Source organism: Eubalaena glacialis, chromosome 9 (assembly GCF_028564815.1).
Source record: "Eubalaena glacialis isolate mEubGla1 chromosome 9, mEubGla1.1.hap2.+ XY, whole genome shotgun sequence".
NCBI lineage: Eukaryota > Metazoa > Chordata > Mammalia > Artiodactyla > Balaenidae > Eubalaena > Eubalaena glacialis.
In genome coordinates, this window is record NC_083724.1 from 104,401,939 (window position 1) to 104,419,746 (window position 17,808).

Here is a 17,808-nt window from a genome sequence, read left to right on the forward strand (position 1 = left end):
AGCTAGATTAACTTAAGAACAAAAAGAGAGAAGGCTATTTTTTTTTTAAACATCTTTATTGAAGTATAATTGCTTTACAATGGTGTGTTAGCTTCTGCTTTATAACAAAGTGAATCAGTTATACATATACATATGTTCCCATATCTCTTCCCTCTTGCATCTCCCTCCCTCCCACCCTCCCTATAAAAGGCAACACCACTATGGTTAAGAAGCTCTAACCAATTACTCCTGACCTCTCCTGCACAAATCTTTTCTTTACTGGTTGGGTTTCTTGCCTGCAGACTTATCTCTGCCTGGTCTTCCTGGGAACCTCACATCAGCCTGTCCCAGCAGTTAATGGGAGGACTGGTGTAGCATAAACACTCCCTGTGCTCTCATCTGCATTACTGAAACATGTTTAAGTCTACAGCAAAAACCAGGGTCCATTTGAAAAGCTGTTTATTCATCATGTGGTGTGCACCCTTGAATTTAGTTCTGGAATAAGAAATGTCCCTCATCTAGCATTAATGAGAAAAGAGGACAAATCTCATGATTAAAACACTTATACAAGTAAAAATAACAACACAGCACTTCTGAAGTTGTGAAGGTAAATGAAACAAAGGAAGATCCTTTAAAAGGATCTAAAAGAAAGATCTGTGGCCACTGTATGAGTCATTTTGTACAAAGGCCCCTGCAACCCAGGCATCTGCAGAAATGGGGTCCCAGATCATGCTTCTCCTTTTGCTTGTTCCCTTTACCTTATAGTTCACATCTTCAAACATAAACAACCAGGGACTCAGCTGACTGCTCTAGGCTACATTTTATGTTTATATTTTCACTTGTGGAAAAACTTTTTCATTTTAAAGGCATTGTTCAATTTCTTTAGGTCTTTTGTCTGTAATATTGAGCCATTATGAAATATCCCCAAATTCAGATAGATAAAAAAATTAGAGGGTGGAACTTTTTGTGCTTCACCATTAATAATTCTTGCAACTTGGATTGCAATGCAAACTGGTTTTCAGCTCACAGACTTGAGGTACTTGGTGGTGTTGAACTAGTTCAGCATTTCCCAAGCTCCCACGATAATTGGAGTCTCTGCTGATCATCTCAAGTGCTCCATTAACAGGGCTCTGGCAGAGCCAGGAGCTTCTGAACTTTAAGTTCCAGCTGAGTCAGACTGTAGTAGTGCAGTTCACATCATTGCCTCAACCCTCTGGGGTTGATTTCAAGTTTTATACACATGCTGAGTAATAGTCCTGAACTCACTCAAATGGCATTTCAAGAGGACTGTTTTATTTATTTATTTTCATTGAAGTATAGTTGATTTACAGTGTGTTAATTTCTACTATATAACAAAGTGATTGTTTCATATATATGTGTATATATATATATACACACACACACACACACACACACACACACACACATACTTTTCACATTCTTTTCCATTATGTTTTATCCCAGGAGATTGAATATAATTCCCTGTGCTATACAGTGGGACCTTATTGTTTATCCATTCTATAGATAATAGTTTGCATCTGCTAACCCCAAACTCCCAATCTATCCCTCCCCCACCCCCCACCCTTTGGCAACCACAAGTCTGTTCTCTATGTCTGTGAGTCTATTTCTGTTTCCTAGATAGGTTCATTTGTATCATACTTTAGATTCCATATATAAGTGATATCATATGGTATTTGTCTTTCTCTTTCTGACTTACCTCACTTAGCATGATAATCTCTAGTTGCATCCATGTTGCTGCAAATGGCATTATTTTGTTCTTTTTTTATGGCTGAGTAGTTGTATATATGTACCACATATATCCGTTGTATATATGTACCACATCTTCAGTATCCATTCATCTGTCAATGGACATTTAGGTTGTTTCCATGTCTTGGCTATTGTGAATAGTGCTGCTATGAACATAGGGGTGCATGTATCTTTTCAAATTATTTTGTGGAGAGAACTCTTTCAAGTCTATCTCTCTATGTAAGTAATGCTAAAGTTTTCAGCAGCATTTGTTTCATTTAATGAGGGATATGCTGGTAGAATAAGTGTGCAATTTCTGTTTTAGAAGAGAATTGAGGCAATGGGAGGGCAAGTTGTGGGAATTGAAGATGCCAGGGAAGGAGTTTTTTAAAAAGCCCTTTACTTCCTTTAAAAATACTCAAGGAATTTTACGAAAAGTTTTATTTCATGTAAACTAGGTGCTTTTATCTTTATACATTCCTTTACTGCTCTTGAATTCTAATATTTAAGCAGCTGGAAGAGTTCTGAAAAAGCACTTCCCGTTATTTAATGCAAATTCTTGAAAGGAACCCCAGTGTGCTCTCCATTTTAATGGAACACAATTCTTTCAAATTATAGCTGAATCTGCCAGGGTTAGAACTGAAACATTATTCACATTTAAACTAAAAATGCATAGAACTTCAGCAAATGTCAGTTTAAAGAGTAACTGTAACTGGGAAGGATAATCAGCATGCTTCTTGGAAAGGGTAGTCAGATGGGCCGTGGGTGGGGAGGGAGCAGGCACCAGCCCTGGGCCATGGAAGGCTTAATTGTTGAACTTGCACAGCATCCTGGGCTGTGAAGCAGTCCCTATCATTGTAATCCAAGAGAGCCAACTGGAAACAAAACTGTGCTATGTGATGAGTGTGTCCTCATTGGGTATTGCTTCCCTTTGACTGAAACAGGCTCCTGGGGTCTTGTCCTCATCCCTGGGCGGTCACCTCAGCCCTGGGGTCTGCTTGCGCCCAGCCCTCAGCCTCCCTCCTAGCAGCCAGAAATGCCCTTCAGCCAAATAGGGCAGGCACCGGGTGGGCAAACACCCCATGGTGCAGGCCCCTGGCAGGGCAGTCCTGCATGCACCCCACCCCCTTCAGAGCCTACAGGTAATTTGCTCAGAAATATGCCCTTGGACGGGCTTCACTCTCACAGCCTGCAGCCCAGTTCCCCTGCTGGGTCTTCTTGGGCTCCCCTCTCCAAATTTGTGCCAACAGAATTGACATTTTTGGCAGCAACTGAGCACCTCCAAACTTCCTAACTGCTTTTTAGGTGACTTTGTCTGCAAGAAGCCCAAGGTGGCCACGGAAAACTGCCCCCAGCCAACCACAGTGTGCAGGAACACAGGGTGCATGCCTCTCTGCCCCTTATCCCAATCCAGTCACCCAACCCGGTTTGCGGTCAGCCTCTGGTTCTTTTTTTCTATTGCTCTTTGTTCTTTTTTCTCACCCTTTTTCTATCTCTAATTTTTTTCTCTTCCCCTGCACACGGGGTTCTGAAACAATACTGCCACAGCAAGTAAGTCTTTTTCAAGGTAAGGTGCCACACTTATTGCTGTGTTTTTTAAGCACATTACATGTAAAAACTGTGGGACTATTTTTATTAGATTCTTATCTCTTTTTTTTTCACAAAGTTGTTGAGTGTTGTGCTACTAACCCCATTTTCACATTTGTTCTGTAGGTTTTACAGAATGATTTTACAAAGGGTGGTGACTTTTTGGAAGGTGTGTGTGATGGGTATCAGGGCAGGACTGACCGTGAACTCCAGCAATGGAACCCTTGACTAAGTCCCTGTCCCAGCGAGCTCCATCACAGGGAGGATGGCAGGCCAATCAGACTACATTATAAATGTCTGCTAAAGATTCAATGTCTTACCTGCAGACTCCCACAGAGAACTACGAAAAACAGAAATAATATCCAGCTTATGCTAAGAAGAATAGTTGCAAATAATATATAGGAAATGTCATGTTCTAAGATTTCTGTATAATATAAGGAAGTCCTTTCAGATCATACTCAGTTGGACGTAGATCCATTCCCTTTCCCTCTTTCTTGTTTGGGTGTCCATCGACAGATGAATGGATAAAGAAGATGTGGCACATATATACAATGGAATATTACTCAGCCATAAAAAGAAACAAAATTGAGTTATTTGTAGTGAGGTGGACGGACCTAGAGACTGTCATAAAGAGTGAAGTAAGTCAGAAAGAGAAAAACAAATACTGTATGCTAACGCATATATATGGAATCTAAAAAAAAATAAAGGTTCTGAAGAACCTAAGGGCAGGAAAGGAATAAAGATGCAGATGTAGAGTATGGACTTGAGGACATGGGGAGGGGGAAGGGTAAGCTGGGATGAAGTGAGAGAGTGGCATGGACATATATACACTACCAAATGTAAAATAGCTAGTGGGAAGCAACCACATAGCACAGGGAGATCAGCTCGGTGCTTTGTGACCACCCAGAGAGGTGGGATAGGGAGGGTGTGAGGGAGACACAAGAGGTAAGAGATATGGGGATATATGTATACGTATAGCTGATTCACTTTTTTATACAGCAGAAACTAACACAACATTGTAAAGCAATTATACTCAAATAAAGATGTTAAAAAAAAAAAGATCTTATTCTATTGCATACTTCTGTTTTTTTTTAACTTTTAACTGAGAAAATCTTTTAATGCCAGTAAAAATAACTGGCTTTAATAACAACATAGTGTGCTATCATATGGCTATGCAATAATCTTTATAACCAATTATATGTCAATTTCCTTACAACCTTACAGCAGTGGGTATATTTAAAATATTTCCCACATGGAGGCAAGCGTGGTATGTTATTTCACTTGGAAGAGTTTCCCCCACCACAAATGAAGGACACTGTGGGCACCTGAGTATAAGACTGATATTTGGGGACAGGGGCAGCTATTGATGAGGCCAGTGTTTGCCTATCACTTATGACAAAGAACTGAGAGAAGAGAGGCCTCCTTGCAGCCTTCACATTTGAGCCTGCCTCCCAACTTGCTGCTTTCCTGTTACTAGAATCTTGAGATTGCCAGGAATCCCTCCATTGTGGTGTCCAGGTCTTGTTGGGGGTGACCCCCTCCTGCTTCCCACACTTCTTTTAGGGAATGGACCAAATAAACTCTTAACATACCACACTTTAAAGTTTGCTAACCTAAACTGAGATATTTTGCCACTCACTTCCAGATTTTACTTCCAGAAGGTTCCATGTATAATTAAAATGCAAAATGTTTGAGTGTGCCACACCCAGTTTCTCACAATAAACAACCTAGGGACACCTCTCTACTCAAGGCTCCTGAGTTTCACATGACCTTTGACCAATCTATTCCTTATTTTTCTCACTTATGCAGTTCATCAGGCAGGTGATTCCTCTTCCCTGCCTCAGTTTTTGATTTTGATGGTGCTTTAGATAGTCATCAATTCTCAAATCCTCCATTATTATTATTATTACTATTATTATTATTTCTCTTTCTTCCTCGTCCCCCTTCTCCTCCCCCTCCCCCTCCTTTTCCTCCCACTCCTCCTCCTCCCCCTCCTTCTCCTCCTCTTCCTTCTTCTTCTTCTTCCTCCTTTTCCTCCTCCTCCTTCTTCTCCTTCTCCTTCTTCCTCTTCTTTTTTAATAGAGCAAACTTGTTATGGTTACTTTCATCATATGGATGTGCATTTTTCAGTTCTCAAGATGGATAATTTTTTCTGTGCACTTACTAGTGACTCAAGGTTGTAGACATGAATGCAAATTATCACACATTCAAATATTGTACAAGCAAAGCATGCACAAATTTCATTTCAAAAGCAGAACAAAAATGTATGACATTTGACAAAAACTGGGAATAAATTAATTTGCCAGAAATAACTTATCCACACGTTTATTAATTTTTGTGTTTTCTTAGGAGAGCAGTTTCTCCGTCACATTATGCCTCCCCTTTCGCCCCCCTGTGTGATCTCACGGTGGCTTATTCAAGTTGCAGAGCGAAGTCTCCATCTTCAGGACACCTATTGACTGTATTGCTACTTAAGCCTCAACCACAGTCCCCTTTGGAATGTCTCTTAATTGCCTGGCATGCCCTTTGCTTTGACTTTGAGGTATTTTCCTTGCCCTTCTGGTTTAACTGGACTGTAAGTGTCATGGGGTCACCAAACTTGTATTATCTTGTTTTATCTCCAGAGCTTAAAACTCTACAATGTGCATGGAGGTTTTATTTGACTGGAAACGTGTAAGGGTAGAGAACAGAATAAGCACCAAATTTTCTGAATAAATAAGTGGTAGGTGCTTTGTTGAAAATCACTGACTGAATGAGCAGCACCTGGGCTGGCATCCTTCTCATCAAAGTCGTAGGTGAGAGGTTGCCAAGGGAGGCTGTATCTAGTCTGGAGGTCACTGCAAAACACATATACAACCAGCTCCTTCAAAGACTTCAGTGTAACTGAGGGTTGTGAGAAAAAGGAATCTGTCTTTTGACAAGGCTCCTTGGATGGTTCTCAAATGCCAGCTCCTCTGTTTTCATTGAGAACGACTAGCTGAGGTCATCATAGACAGTTAGACAAGGGACTTCAGGGATCTCTCAGTGTTTCCTAAACTGATGAAAAGTGAGAATGTCCACATTCAAATTCCTAAGCCCTTTCCTAGAGATTTCAATGTGGTTGGTTTGGGGAGAGGCTTCGTTCCCTCTATCTTAAATAGTGACTCTGCATTCTCTGCTTGTCAGGAAAGTTGAAGACACGGTGATGGAGCATAGTGCCCCAGATGCAATGGAAGTGACACCGCGGAGGGTCAGCACGAGCCTCTGAGAGACACTGCGTGCCTCCAAGTATTCCCACATCTCAGGACTCTGTGACGATGAAGGTTGTTCTGCTGTGCTAACGTTTGCCAAGGTTTGTTTTGTCAGTGTAATTACAGGGTGAACACAGCTACACTCCTCAGTGCAAATAAATGCGTCAGAGCCCACTCCATGGCAATTGTTTCCCATTAGGGAAATGTTAGGTTTCTTCCAATAATGAACAGCAATGACACAGTATATAATTCCCGTAGCCCTGATAGAGTGCATCCCAAACCAGAAACACCGCTCTCGCTTTAGCCTTGTTTTCAGATTGAGAGTTTTCCTTTATCATTTGCTTACTTGAGTTTACTTCTTCTTCCCAGGAAGCTGAACTATAATAAAAAGGCTTCTGACCTCACCTTCTCCCTAAGAGTAATTAAGCAACACTTGCATGTGAGGTTGACAAAAGCCTTAGGCTTAGTTATGCCAAAAGAAAGATATTTTTTTCTTCCTGAATTTTTTTTACCTAAATTTTTAAGTATTTTAGATAATTCTAGCCCTAGAGGTTCTGTAGAAATGATCTGAAAATGTTCCATCTAAACAGTTCAGCTTATGGATAATTACAGCTCTGCAATTTCAGTAGAAATGATCACCTACACAGAGCGCTTCCCTGCCTTTCTCCTCCTATTTCCTACCCACTCTCTCTTTCAGAGATATTTTCTTCCCCAAAAGGCACAGGCCTATTATCTTCACACAGAGGCTCACAAAAAATAACCTATCAATGTATAAAGATAAATTAATAGTAACTTCAGCCAACCTAAATGTGGAGACATGCAAAATTTTATGATAGAATCCTAGTTTATCTTTGTTTTATGTTTATGGCTAAATATGTAGTAATAAGTTTAGAGGGATACAGGGGAAGTTGTTGAAGGTAGAAGGGAAAAACATAGTAGGTCTTAGCACTCTTATCACTTCAGTCTGTAGCCAGCTACACACACTGGACTCATTTGAATAAACTTCTGATTTCTGATCGATGTATGTTTCATGGGCTAGTTTTGAGGACTTATCTCCAACTGAAGCCAGTTTCACAAGTTCAGGATCAGGATTGTGATTCAGGATCAGGTCAGGGGTTGTTTGCCCCAGATTCACGAAGAAATTTGTTTTGGAAGGTCTTTACTACCTGAGATATTGGTTTCAAAGAAGATTATATTATGATTTGACTTGGCAAGTGAGGGTTGGAGGTTGTCATCTGGAGTACAGAAAAGGTATCTTTTGTTAGATTGCTTTCCAGCCCAAGCATGGATTGTTTCCAGTGTGATCAATTCAATGAAAGAGTGATTGAAAACAAAATATCTCTTTTTATCAAATCTTTCTGAATACTGACAGCAGTGAACTGGTGCCTGCAGCCTTGGAAGGGCTGCTGAGAGCAGAAGGAAATGGGTTGGGGGAACATAGAAATGCTGATTTTTCTGAAAACATCAGGCAGCTAGCACTGGCCCTGGTGTCTTCATTGGTCACTGGCAGGTAACCACAAGGACTCTAAGAGTACACAGGATTCAGATATTCAGAACTACCTAAGGGGCAGTAATGCTCCTTCAGAGAGTCTGTGGGCAGAGCCAGAGAAATACCATTTCTACACACCATCTATGATTGTTTCAACCCACCAAGCTGCTGTGTCATGAAAACTGTTGGCAAATTTTTAAGAAAATCAGATTTCTTGCTCTACATTAAATACAAAAAAATAATTTCTGCAGGAGATAAAACTTATTTTCAAAATATTTACCAAAGACCCTCTTATGTGTATCTTATATGTTTTGGGCTTTAAAAAACACCCCCTTTATTAGTTAATAACTTACCTGACTTTTATTCAGTTCTATTTTAGAGTTCCTTTAAGATTATTTAATATAACTTATTATATTTGCAAAAATGCACACTTTGTTAGAACAATGCAATCACAAAATCTAAAAAAAAAAAAATTAAAAAACAAAGCAAAACAAAAACACATCTTCTTTTATCAGGGGATAAAGCATACAATTCAGAGACCTGAAAATTATTTAATAATGTTCATCACCTTCCTCTTCCAAACAGACACACACACACACACACACACACACACACACACACACACAGTTTGCTTAGGTATTTAGAAAGTCTTCCAAGACATTTCCCAAACATTGGGTATGTGCATGTGTGTGTATGTGTCTTATTTTCATTCATGTTCTTTTCCTCTGAGTCTGTATTTCCTAAAACATTGACATAAACAAGAGCATTCCATAGAGTTGTTCTCTCTATACTTCAGCACACTCTCTGCTCTAGACTGAGTGTTTGTGTCTCCCCCAAATTCATATGTTGAAACCTAGACCCAAAGTGATGGTATTCAGAGGTGGTGACCTTTAAGACGTGATTAGATCTTGAGGGTGGAGCCCTCATAATGGATTAGTGCCCTCGTAAAGAGACCCCAATGAGCTCTCTTGCTCCTTCTGCTTCATGAGGACACAATGAGCAGGTGGCCCTTTATGAACTAGAAAGAGAGTTCTCATCAGACACTGAATCAGTTACCTTGATCTGGGACTTCCCAGCCTCCAGAACCGTGAGAAGTAAATTTCTGCTGTTTATAAGCCTCTGATATTCTGTTACAGTAACCCGAATGGACTAGGAGAGTTCCTTTCCTGCTGTGGGAGGCAGAGCTCTCCATTTTCATCCTGTTTCTCTGGCTGCTCCACTTCTGTTTCCTTGGATAACTCTCCTTTTCCTTTGGTTCTTTAAATGTAGACTTGTCCATGGCACAGGTGCCCAGGACTTATTCTGCCTATCATCTCCCAGGGTGATCTCATCCTTTCTGATGGCTTGAAATGTCTTCTCTATGCTGACAACTTTCAAATTCATAGAAGTTATTCATGATTAATTATGATATTCATGACTAATCAATTTAACAATTTAAACAACTATGTTCTAGTACTGTTCCAGGGAGGCTCCTTTTATAAACTTAGAATCTTACAGACAGACATAAGTCAAATAATCCTAACTTATATGGAAAATTACCAGAGTGAGAAGTGTTGTAAATGGGAGACTAGTGTTCCCTAGAAACATGTAATTTGGGCATTTGGTTTTAAAAAACACGTCAGGAAAGGCTTTCCTGGGGGTAGTGATGAATAATTTGGAACCTAGAGGATGAAATTGAGTTAACTCCGAAAATAGAGGAGGAATGGGTCCCTCTGACCTTGGGAGAATGTCATCTGTGCAAGCATAATGGACTGGAAGACTGAAAGAAGGCTAGTGGGACCAGGAAGTTGTGGTGTGACATTGAGCTAGAGAGGAATGCAAGGGCTGGCCCTGGATGTTCTGGTTGCCTGTTGTCAAGTTAAGGACTGTTTCCCACTAAGAGCAATAGCAACAGAGATTTATGGGGCATTTTGATGGGAATGACAAGAGGGCAGGGAAATTGATGGTATATGGTTTACATTTCAGAAAGCTCAGTGTGAAAGACATAATATATCGGAGCATCCATACATCACGGTAGACCTGTTAGTTGGGCCAAGCAAGAAATGATGGTAGATAAAAGTGAGGTGTAATTGCCAATTCCTACCCCCTCTGCCTGAAAGTCCCAACCAGACCATCACATGACCATCTCTTCTCATTATTCAAGTCTTAGTTCCAATACCTTCACCTCAAACAAGCTTCCCATGACTGCACTCTAAATTATTGCTCTCTCTTTTTCACACAGTGCTTTGATTTTTTTTGACTCACAGCACTTAGCATTATCTGAAATGTCAATGTGTTTGTTTCTGTGGGTATTTATCCTCCCTAGAATGGAATCTCCAGGAGGACAGAAGCCTGTTCTTTTTCATGGGTCACTGTATCTTGTATCCCTGTTGCACAGATGACACCTGGGACATACAGATGCTCAAAGATACTTATTTCATGAATGAATGGAGACAAACATATTCTACAAATATTGGGGAGGGAAAACAGGCAGAAGCCAGTCAGAGATTGGCTGCAGTGGTGGAGGAATGTGTTGGGGTAATTCCAGAATTCTGGTTTGCATCTCGGTAGAAAGGAAATGGAAAGACCATTTTGGGGGAGAAGACAACCAATACTAGGAATGAACAACTTGAATAAATGAGTGAATGAGTGAATTAATATTTGTAGTTTATGGTAAAATAAGGATTGATTAAAGTGTGGGAGCTCTGCTGTACACGGCCACACCAGTCTGGGGTTTGGGGGAACACAGTGTTCCAATTTCAATTGATTTCATGAGCAAAAACAACAGAAGAGAGAGGTGAGGCACACTTATTTTGCCACTTTCCCACTGTGTTTCTTTTTTGGGCTTGCCAGGGCAGGCCACTGGAAATGATCTATGGTAAGTCCTCTGTGTTCTCCAAGAGGCAGGGCCCCAGAAGCCACTGGATTCTGGAACATCTCACTCTTGCTGATTAAATCATGCAGCCTGCAGAGAGCCCTGTTGTCTCTGGCAAGTGCCTTCTGAAAATAAAACAGGGAAGAAGAGCTCAAGCAGAGCTTGTGGGAAGAAAAATACTCTGCTGCCCTGTGATGTGAGGGAAAGAAAACACTATCAAGTCATGGATAAATGAAGAGATAGAGTTGTTTTGATTTTCCCTAAGGAAATAGTCAACATATGAACTTGCTTTTCTTCTCTCCTCAACAGTCGAGCTACCTCAAGGGACACTATAAATCCTGCTTCCTTTTGGCAAGTTCTGCCTCCTTTAAGAGGCTGCACTTTCCTCAAACACATCAGAGATTTTTACTGACATTTTTGGTGAGGGCTTTTCTTTATTGTTATTAGAAATTGTCCTTAAATATTAAAAAAAAAATGAGCATCCACTGAAATACTAGAGTTTCACTGGTTTGAAAGCAAAATCTTTAAAATTCTATTTATTCAATTGCACAAGAAAGATGAAAATGAACTAGTCAATAGGCAAAACTAATCTATGGTGGAAATGATCAGAATAGTGACCCTACTGGTAGGTTGGAGGTGGCTGGAAGTGACTGGGAAAAGTTATGAGGGAATCTTCTGGAGGGATACAAAGTTCTATATGTTGATAGGGATTTGGGTCATACAGGTGTGTGCATTTGTAAAAACATTAAGTGGTCCACTTAGGATTTGTGCTTTTAACCACAAACAATATAAAACAGATAACAAATATTGAATTTAATTCCATGATATGCATGCCAAATTATTCAAGGGTGAAGGGAAGTTATGTCTGTAACTTATTTTGGAATGCATCAAAAAATGCAGTATACTGATGGATGGATAGAGGGAAGGATGGATGAATAGATAAATACAAAAGCAGGTGTAGTAAAATGTTAACAGTAGAACCTGGGTGGTGGTCACATAAGTGTTCACCCCTCATTCTTTCAACATATGTGTGTTTGAAAATTTTCAAAATAAAGTGATGGAGAAAAGATGAACTAGTTAGAATTGTGTCAAATGACCATTTTCTGTTCATATTAACTATCTCTTTTCTTCTTAGAAATGTAAGATGATAATCATAGAAAGTCTTCCTGCTTTAGGGTGATGACCTAGACATTTAATGTTTATATTACCCCAAACCCAGTTGAATGTTGACATGGGCAGTGTCAGGATATTATTGTAAAAGGACATTATCATGAACTAGTCTACAGCAGCAAGAGTAAATGTCAGTGCTGCAGTGTTTACTGTTTTAATCCTGCCTTCCTCCCTGACTGTGTGTTTACCCTCACTCAAATGCAAGTTCTGTGGCACTGGTCTTAACATTGTGAACCAATGTTTTATTTTAGTGAAGATAGGTTCCCAAGAGTCATGCAAATATCTGGTAATTCAAAGAAATGCTTTTGAGTGTTCTCAGTTTTATAGATTTGTTTATATAGTACAACAGTATCACATTTACAATCAAGTGTAATAAAACTTTTCAGCTGCAGAGCATATATTAGCAAAGATGCTTGCATAAATATGATCACTATATAGACATTTAAATGCATAAAAGAATTCATGTTTATAATTTTATGTTTGTAACCCTGACTGGCCTAGAGTTGCCCTAAAAATCAACATTTCCTCTACTCTTTTACTATAATTAAGCTCTTCTCTGGAATAAAGTATCTTACTCTCAGAAACCCAAGTTCTCTCCATAAAAGTTCTCTCCATAAATAGTTTCAGCCACAATGTGGGCAAAGTGACTGCAAAAGAACAGCAATTAAACTGAGCATCAATGGAGAGAATATCTTCCCCAGTGTTTGAGCCAGAGTGTCTGGGCTGAGAAAACTAGTAATGATCCTCTAAGTGAGACAAAGACAAAACCTGGAATTCCATCAAGATAGTGTGGTGATGCTGTCAGTGTAATTCTACCATCAGCCCTTTTTTTTGTGCAAGGAAGGAGTGGTCAACCAAAGAGTGAGCCATGCCAGAATTCCCACAACTCCCCAAAACTATGTTCAAATAGTCAGTGCCCAGTTGGCACTTTAAATTCAAATGGTGGAGGGAGGCAGGGGCAGCTTCATGGGCTTGCAACAGTGCATCCACTCTCAGGAGGGTCCCTATGCTTGGTTTAATGTACTGCCGTCGTTGCTTGATATTATCAATAATTTTATCTCTGAGCTTGTGTTTTTTAAGTGAAGAACAGGACAACAGGGAATGTGTGAGCAGAGGAGATATGCTAGGTGGCAACATGTCTGAACATACTCAGGCCCAGGGCAGTTGCCCTAGCTGCCCAGCACACACATGTGCATGCCGGGGACAGTCCAGATGCTGTGGGGCCAAGTGCCAGGGTCTCATTGCTGAAGTGAACTGCAGCAGGAGTAGCAGGAGCAGCAGCACAGCACCAGAGGCCCTGGAGAGAGGAGGGGTCCTCCTGGGGGTGGCACTGGGATCCAGAACAGGAACTTCCTATGCTCATGCTGCGGGTTTCATCAGGAAATTATTACAGATCAAAAGTACACCCATGTTACTCCAGCTTTTGTGGTGACCTAAATGGGAAGGAAATCCAAAAAGGAGGGGATATATATATATATACATATAGCTGATTCACTTTGCTGTACAGCAGAAACTAACACAACATTGTAAAGCAACTATATTCCAACAAAAAAAGAGTACACCCATGGACCTTACAGTATAGCATTCCAGAGGGTTTCAAGATTTTTTTTAGTAAGAGTTTAGAATCCATCGTTTGGAAAACTATTGCTATATTGCAAAGCAAATACCCACAGTTTTAGTAACAGAAATAAAAATTAAATTTAAAGATTGTCACATTGAATAGAAAACTATTTTCAGAAGAAGGATGATAATTTTAGAATTAGTTTCCCCTTGTAACTGAGGAGACAATGATTGGATGAACAAACAGTCATTTGAATCATAAACAAATTATAAAGCCTCTCGGTCTTTCTTGTACAGCCTCCATAACATACAGGGACTGTCTGAGAAGACACTAAAATGCCCTTGCATTTACATTTTGGGGCCATTCTGAGTAGTGTGATGAAATCCTGACATTTAGTCACTTAGTAGTGGTCTCAGTTATTAGATGGACTGTCGGGGTATAGCAGTGCTTGTGTTCAAGTAACTTTTATTTTACTTAATAATGGACCCAAACACAAGAGTAATGACGCTGGCAATTCGAACATTCTCTTATTGTGCCTAATTTATAAATTAAATGTCATCATAGGTATAAATGTATAGGAAACATTTGGTATATACAAGGTTTGGTACTATCCATGGTTTCAGGCATTCAACTGGGTTCTTGAAATGTGTCCCCCAGTGGATAAGAAGAGACTACTGTACACATATGTACACACACACACACACACATTTATTTGTTGGGGGCGGGGGGGCTTGTAAGCGAGTTTTTGTTGTTACCTGCGTGTTGCTATTACCACTTGTGATGGTTAATTTTATGTGTCAACTGACTGGGCCATGGAGTGCCCAGATATTTGGTTAAACATGATTCTGGGGGTGTCTGTGGGGGTGTTTCTGGATGACATTAACATTTAAATCCATAGACTGAGTAAAGTAGCTTGCCCTCCCCTGTGTTGGGGCGGAAGGCTCATCCAATCTTTTGAGGCCTGAATAGAACAAAATGGCTGAGGAGGGAGAATTCCTTCTCTCTGACTGACTGTGTTTGAGCTGGGACATCAGTCTTTTCCTGCCTTCTGACTAGGATCAGGACTGGACTTTACACCATCAACTCCCTTGTGTCCCCAAGGGAGATCCCAATGGCAGATCATGGGACTTCCCATTAACCCTATGCTTTACTGAGGAGCCTCTCCTCTGTGGCCTCCTGACTTCTACCCTCCACCACAGTCTCTTTCCTGTTAAGCCCCCTCCTAGTTTCCACCTCTTCTTGTGCTAAGACCCTGAGATTCAACTTTGTCTGGTTACTTGCTGAGTTGGCCTGGGATGGCAGGCAGGGAACTCAGTATCCTGAGGGGAGATCCTCTTGGTTTGGTTTAGCATCAAGAGCAGATTGTCCAGAACATTTCACAAGGAGAAGATTAAACTCCCAAAAGTTCTGTTTCTCTGATGATTGTTACCAAGTCCAAGCTCATACTGCTTGCCACACGACAGGGCAATAAATCCAGAAATGAGTTATTGAGGCAAGAAATAGCGACTTTATTCAGAAAGTCAGCAGACTGAGAAGATGGTGGACTAGTGTCCCAAAGAACCATCTTACCCAAGTCAGAATTCAGGTTTCTTTTATACTAAAAAGGGGAGTGGGTGTGGTTGGTTGTTGCAAATTTCTTGGTGTTGGAATCTTTTGTTCCTGCATCTGTCCACATAGGTCGGGTCACGATGTTCCTGTAAACCTCCAACAGGACAAATGTTATTCTCTGTTCCACAACTTTTTCTTTTTATATGAATGGAAAAATGTTATACCCTTGAGAATGGGCTATACTGCATATTTCAGGCTATAGGCAACATTCTTAACTTGAAGCAAAAGCAATAGAATATAAAGGTTAAAGTAAAAGAAACTGATCTAACATGGAGTCAGATTTGTTCTTCCCTATTACAATTCCCCACTGTCAATGTCCATTCCACAGTCTTGTGGAGAAAGGGGTGACGACTGTTCCAGCTACTTTCTGCAGAATGGGGGGTGATGAAGGGGTGATCATGGAATGGAATTAATCAGCTCTGGACAGGGAACATTCCTTAGAATCTTTTGTCAGTAGTACAATCCTCTTTCCTTCTTTATTTACAATTACTTGAACCTGATGAAGCCCCTTTGCACTTTGTTGAACTTGGGGTTTTGTTTCCATTTCCCTATACATATCTATTAATTTTATCTTTCTGACTGTGCCATAATTACACTAGATTCCTGTGCTATTTATTTGGATAAGATTAAACAAATAAGTTGACCCTTTTTCAGCTACAATGAAATTATAATATCGATATTTATCCTTTTTAAAGAGCAACCTTAAATATTCTAAGGGTTCACAAACCCATTGCTCCCCAGGCCTCTCAGGAGTGTGATGAATCCATGGCTTTACCCCAGCTAACTTGACAGATGAGTGAGTGGTAAGTAATACCACATGCGGTCCTGTCCACCTTGCAGTCAGCTGATATTCAGGCCTTTGTTCTCTCCAGGTTTTAAGAAGGACTCAGTCTCTGGGCCAGAAAAGATGTAAGGCTACCTCAGTTGGATAGGCAGACCTATTGGAGGCAAACTCATGAACAGTATAGTGCCCAAAGTTTTAACATAATTGGCAACTGCTAGGTCTTTTAGAGCATTTATAGATTCTCTCACCTGGGCAGACACCTAGAAGGGCCTACCACACAATATTTTGAAGGGGCTTAATTTAAGCCTGCTTCCGGAAGCCACTCTGATCTATAGCAGGGCAACTTATCTTGGCAAGGCCGTATCCCAAGTTAAATTAGTCTCTTGACATATTTTAGTGACATTCCTTTTTAATATATAATTAATTTTCTTGGTTTTTCCTGTTGATTGTGGTCTCCAGGATGAATTTGAAATACTTTAGACACTTGTTGGATTACGCTAAAGACAAAAGCAGGCCCGTTACCACTTTGAAGGGTGTTAGGCAGTCCAAATAGGGGGATAATTTTTTTAAGGACGGTTTTAATCACTTTGGAAGCTTTTTCTGTCTGGGTGAGATATGCTTCCAGCTTTCCTGAAAAAGTGTGCACCAACACTAGCAGGTATCTGAAATTTCCTACAGTTTGAGGCATTTGAGTAAAGTCTATTTGCCAGTCCTCGGGGGAAGAGATTCCTCTATGTTGAGTCCCCATCTGGGAAGGTCTAACAGCAGTCTTTGGGTTATTTTTTGCACAAGTCATGCAATTCTGAATGACTCCCTGGATGGTCTTTTGTAAGTTAAGTTCCACTATATACATTTGAATCCATTGTAAGGTGACATCTCTCTCATAATGAGTATTTTGTAGCAAATCATCCATATATTGAAATAAAAAGTCTTTCATCCAATATTAAGTTTCTAAGGTCCCTAGCCAACATCTCCCCAAACAAGGTAGGGGAATTCTTAAATCCTTGAGGCAGGACTGTCCAACAATATTGTTGGACTACTTGTGTTTTTGGGCTTTGCCATTCAAAAGCAAACAGCTGCTGTAATTCTCCTGCAATAAGAATGCAGAAAAAAGCACCTTTCAAGCCCCCAAACTGAGAACCTCCTGGAATGGTTGTGAGCAGGGTACAAGTCTTGTACTACTTCATTAATAGCCTTTAAGTCTTGGATGAAGCAGTACTCTGCTGAGTTTGGATTTTTGACCAGGAGAATAGGGGTGTTGTAGGGAAGGGAACCTGCAGGATTTAATCAGTCCTGCTTCCAAAAACTTTTCAAGAATTGGCTGAGTTCTCTTTTGGGCCTCTTGCCTCAGAGGGTATTGTTTTAGATTAGGTGTCCCAGGGCCCCTTTTTAATGGGATATGTATTGGTCATGTGGTTTTATTTTGCCTTCCCTTGGGTGTCATCAGCCCACACTTCTTTTTTGTAACATCTTTATTGGAGTATAATTGCTTTACAATTGTGTGTTAATTTCTGCTTTATAACAAAGTGAATCATCTATACACATACATATATCCCCATATCTCCTCCCTCAGCCCACACTTCTGACCTTACATTTTTGTAGACCTCAAGGGGAAAGAACTCTGTCTCCTTTTCTGGGGCATCCATGTGTGTCATCTGTAGGCTTAAAGCTTGCTCTAGTGGGGCCCTGATGTCAAGCTGTTCTGGCAAAAAAGTTACTTGATCATTTAATTTACAAAGGAGATCTCAGCCCCAAAGAGAGATTGGACACTCTGGCTTATATATGACACTGTGTTTCAGA